The 5,315-nt window shown below is 42.3% G+C and overlaps 1 non-coding gene and 1 pseudogene across 1 annotated transcript in view; both read right to left on the reverse strand.

The window, feature by feature from the left end:
• LOC142355880 (large subunit ribosomal RNA) overlaps positions 1–446 on the reverse strand; it is a 3,522-nt gene extending 3,076 nt beyond the window's left edge. Inside the window, exon 1 of the ribosomal RNA XR_012761317.1 lies at positions 1–446. This exon is cut by the window's left edge and continues 3,076 nt beyond it. This is a non-coding gene — a ribosomal RNA (large subunit ribosomal RNA).
• Positions 447–1,549: 1,103 nt separating this feature from the next.
• Positions 1,550–1,701, reverse strand: LOC142355877 (5.8S ribosomal RNA; annotated as a pseudogene).
• Positions 1,702–5,315: the final 3,614 nt, after the last annotated feature.

Below are 5,315 nucleotides of genomic sequence, written 5' to 3' on the forward strand. Positions count from 1 at the left end.
CATTGAGTATGGTAACGCTCACTCCAGTTCCCCTTCAACAGTTTCACGTACTTTTCACTCTCTCTTCAGAGTGCTTTTCAACTTTCCCTCACGGTACTTGTTTACTATCGGTCTCGCTTTATAATTAGCTTTTGGAGAGACATATCTCCAGCTTCGAGTTGCACTTTCAAACAACTCTACTCATAGGAATGAGCCATTATGACTGGTATCGAAAATGACCTTTACAGGATTTTCACCTTCTTTGATGCTACTTTCCAGTAGACATCAGGACAAATTCACCAGTCTAGCATCAAACCATACCGGACACCGAGAAATGTTGCCATTTCTCTTCCCGATGAGCTTTTCCCTGTTCATTCGCCATTACTAAGGGATTCTCAGTTGATTTCTTTTCCTCCCCTTACTGATATGCTTAAGTTAAGGGGGTTCTCTCGCCCAATTCAGGTTATGTAGTTGATTGTCTCTTAATTGGTTCACTGACCAATATGAGACAGAAACCGATTCAGCAGTTTTGTTCGCTACTACTATCAAACACAGGTCGAAGTTTCCATTCAGTCATTAATTCCAACTTTCAAATGTTGTTGTTTCAGCTTTCGCTTACTAGAAGCAACATAATACTCGCTGCAATACAGACCTCGGGAAACCCTCACCGTGAATAAGGTTCACTCACATATTTCACTACATTTTGCGTGGGATTGGAGATGAGGCTACTCGTTCTTGCTCAGTACTAGGCTGAAAATTAACGAAACTTCGTTACAAACGTTCACATGTTGATGTTTCCGCTTTCGCGTACTCGAAACAACATAATACTAGTCTTTGTAATTTAGTTTCATAATTTCAACTGTTCTCATGCAGAATTTTTGCTCATTCTTATCCCAAATTTTGACCTGGCTACTAGTTACACTCCTTGTACTTATTGCAAAATGACCACAAATTTCAACAGCTTTCACATGTTGCTGTTTCGGCTTTCGCTTACTACAGTCAACATAATACTCGTTGCAAAATAAGTGCTCGGCATCTGCAATTTTCCAAAGACGAAGTTTCGCCAGTTCAATTTTCGCTCGCCAATTATGGCTACTAATTCACACGGTACTGAGCTCAACAACATTAAATTTGTTCAGCAAGACTTTCACATGTTGATGTTTTGGCTTTCGCCTACTAGAAGCAACATAATACTCGTCTTGTTAGCTCATTCAATGAGAATAGCTTTTCCCGTTGAGAATTTTTGCCTTCAATTGGCGTTGTAGTGAGTTTGGCTACTCAGATCACCAAATACTTGTGACAATTCGAACCAGAAATGTTTTCAATTTTCACATGCTGATGTTTCGGATTCAACCTACTAGAAGCAGCATAATACTAGTCTCATTAAGTTCCGTCTCTTTGCAATTTTCTTATGAAGAAAATTCGCCATCACAATGACTCCAGCAGTTCTTGATCAAGGAATGCAATCATTGATCAGAATGCTATTATTTGAATCGGTTCTGCTTTAAGTGTTCCAATTTTATTGGAAGCACCAACAATAGAACATCAATGTGTTCAATCGAGAGTTATATAACCCTGAATCGGACGCAGTCAACAGCCGAAGCCGAGACCGCCTTTTGCGTTAGAGAGGTCGGTAAACAAATCTTGCGATTCATACCGAATTAACACATATAGCTGTGCTCCTCTTCGTAAAGCGAGCCAAGTGATCCCCTGTTGAAGGATGTATTTGGACCAATCTAGTAGCATTTGGTTTCCAACAAGCTCTCCCAAGTTAGCTTACTTATTGGGCTTTTCAACCAATTCGGTTGGCTACAAGCATCATCAAAGTACTAGCCACAGTTTGATCGCAAAATTCTACGACTTTCACATGTTGATGTTTCGGCTTGCGCTTAGCCTACTATAAGCAACATAATACTAGTCATATCATAGAGCGTGATCAGCTTGTGACGTTCTCATGATGAAGTTTCACCAACAGTGTCTCACTTCGAGCTTAAATCCAGCTACTAGTAACTACACAGTACTGACTGCAACGATAACTTTTATCTATACCTTTCACATGCTGCGCTTTCGGCCAGGGCCTACTAACGTCAACATAATACTCGATATAAACTTTTGTTCATGATGCAGCTTCCCCATGCAGAAGTTTCGCCTTCAAATGCTCTCTTGGCCATATGACGTAAGAAAAGGTTACTAGTAACATCACAGTACTAGCCACAGTTTGATTGCAAAATTCTACGACTTTCACATGTTGATGTTTCGGCTTGCGCTTAGCCTACTAGAAGCAACATAATACTAGTCATATCATAGAGCGTGATCAGCTTGTGACGTTCTCATGATGAAGTTTCACCAACAGTGTCTCATTTCGAGCTTAAATCCAGCTACTAGTAACTACACAGTACTGACTGCAACGCTAACTTTTATCTATACCTTTCACATGCTGCGCTTTCGGCCAGGGCCTACTAACGTCAACATAATACTCGATATAAACTTTTGTTCATGATGCAGCTTCCCCATGCAGAAGTTTCGCCTTCAAATGCTCTCTTGGCCATATGACGTAACACAAGGTTACTAGTAACATCACAGTACTAGCCACAATTTGATCGCAAAATTCTACGACTTTCACATGTTGATGTTTCGGCTTGCGCTTAGCCTACTAGAAGCAACATAATACTAGTCATATCATGGAGCGTGATCAGCTTGTGACGTTCTCATGATGAAGTTTCACCAACAGTGTCTCATTTCGAGCTTAAATCCAGCTACTAGTAACTACACAGTACTGACTGCAACGATAACTTTTATCTATACCTTTCACATGCTGCGCTTTCGGCCAGGGCCTACTAATGTCAACATAATACTCGATATAAACTTTTGTTCATGATGCAGCTTCCCCATGCAGAAGTTTCGCCTTCAAATGCTCTCTTGGCCATATGACGTAACACAAGGTTACTAGTAACATCACAGTACTAGCCACAATTTGATCGCAAAATTCTACGACTTTCACATGTTGATGTTTCGGCTTGCGCTTAGCCTACTAGAAGCAACATAATACTAGTCATATCATAGAGCTTGATCAGCTTGTGACATTCTCATGATGAAGTTTCACCAACAGTGTCTCATTTTGAGCTTAAATCCAGCTACTAGTAACTACACAGTACTGACAGCAACAATAACTTTTATCTATACCTTTCACATGCTGCGTTTTCGGCCAAGGCCTACTAACGTCAACATAATACTCGATATAAAATTTTGATCATGATGCAGCTTTCCCATGCAGAAGTTTCGCCTTCAAATGCTCTCTTGGCCATATGACGGAACACCAGGTTACTAGTAACATCACAGTACTAGCCACAGTTTGATTGCAAAATTCTACGACTTTCACATGTTGATGTTTCGGCTTGCGCTTAGCCTACTAGAAGCAACATAATACTAGTCATATCATAGAGCGTGATCAGCTTGTGACGTTCTCATGATGAAGTTTCACCAATAGTGTTTCATTCGAATTGGTTCTGCTTTAAGCTCTCCAATTGTTTTGGATGAACCAGTTTTGCCCTTCGAAGCCACTTTTGTGAGCTTTTGTGGGTCTTTACCAAGAGGATATACCTCAAGGCCTCTTTCAATTCCTTTAAGTTCTTTCAACTCCTTTACAGTTTCTAGGTTCACATAGCTGCAAACCTTATTTCTAGTTTTAAGTCTGGCCAACTTGGGGAGAGTTGGTGCAGACCGTGACCAATTCTAGTAGGATGCCACAACAAGAATGTGATCAACTTAGCTTGTCGATGAACCTGCCCCACATTCAAACAACTCTATCGCCTTTTCCTCGTATAGTTATATGCGAGGGCCTCTCATAGAGAGCGCTGTTAGCAACCTTTTCCACATAGACGATAAAGTTGTGAGTGTTTTGCACATGGCTGTTGTCATCACCACGTGACGAGTCAACTCAGCTTGACTCTCTACACTCCGACAAGCTTTGCACATACGCCTTTAGTTCAGTATGTGTCTTTAATCTGACTCCGGTGCCTCAAGCCGGAAAAATTGTCAGATTATGATCATTATCGGTTAGTCATCCCGATGCAAGATCGTATCGTACTGTCTTTGTCTACCTCCAGATTCCGAAGAACAGGAGGAGACTCTCCCAGACCTACATATCTGGGAGAATGTTCAGAGGGCGAGAAGCTGTGGATTACTCTCCCCTAAGAACTGACTAAACTTTACCCTCGTCCAAGGTAAGTTTATTTTAGCTAGCCTTCTATGTAAAGGATCTGAGGCTAAGCTGTGTTTTTTCGAGCCTTTGGCTCGGAGCAAGTTCAGTGGGCGCCCCGAGTAGCTCAACTCTTTCCCACTGAACAGCGCAACGCTCTGTCACTCGCTGGGATTTTTGCGTGTCGGTTCTAACCACGCGACTTGTGGACCTTTTTAGGCCTTTCTCATTCACAAGTCTATAGCTGGGCTTCTATAACCCAGCTTCTGAGATCTAGATAGCTGCAGTTCTGCTAGGCTGCTTTTGCTAACTAGTCTCCCTTTAAGCAGTCCCTTGCCATGACTGCTGAACTATGTATCCACACAAGTAGTTTTTGAGCTCGATACATAATTCGAGATTGGTTGCCAAGCAATCTCTAGCGACAGAGCGTCATGCGCACTACAGACATGGCCTCTACCAGCAGCCATGCCCGAAGGAATCAATCACTGATCCTTCCGCAGGTTCCCCTACGGAAACCTTGTTACGACTTTTACTTCCTCTAGACAATTAAGCTCGATCCGCTTCATCCCGTTGCCGGAGACCGAAGTCCCAACAGTAGGAATTTGCAATTCTTGCTTAACTATCCAATCAGTAGTAGCGACGGGCGGTGTGTACAAAGGGCAGGGACGTAATCCCTATGAGTTGTTGACTCATAAGTACCAGGAATTCCTGGTTCACGTCTGCAAGTTACAACAGACGATCCCCTTGAAGCGCTGTACTTTTCTCTGATTGCCCAGTCCATTTCGGACCAAGGGCTGAGTACTCAATCTAAAAGTACACAGTGTAGCGCGCGTGCAGTCCAGAACATCTAAGGGCATCACAGACCTGTTATAGCCTCACTTCATCTGCGGTATTTAATTCCGCATAGTTCCTCTAAGAAGTGTTTGAATTCACATATAGTGAATTTCATTATTTAGATGGAGAAGATCTCGTTCGTTATCGGAATTAACCAGACAGATCACTCCACTAACTAAGAACGGCCATGCACCACCGCCCATATAATCATGAAAGATATTCAATCTGTCAATCCTTAAGATGTCTGGACCGGGTGAGTTTTCCCGTGTTGAGTCAAATTAAGCCGCAGGCTCCACTCCTGGTG

This window comes from Convolutriloba macropyga, unplaced genomic scaffold (genome assembly GCF_964194025.1).
Source record: "Convolutriloba macropyga unplaced genomic scaffold, txConMacr16.3 SCAFFOLD_498, whole genome shotgun sequence".
NCBI lineage: Eukaryota > Metazoa > Xenacoelomorpha > Acoela > Convolutidae > Convolutriloba > Convolutriloba macropyga.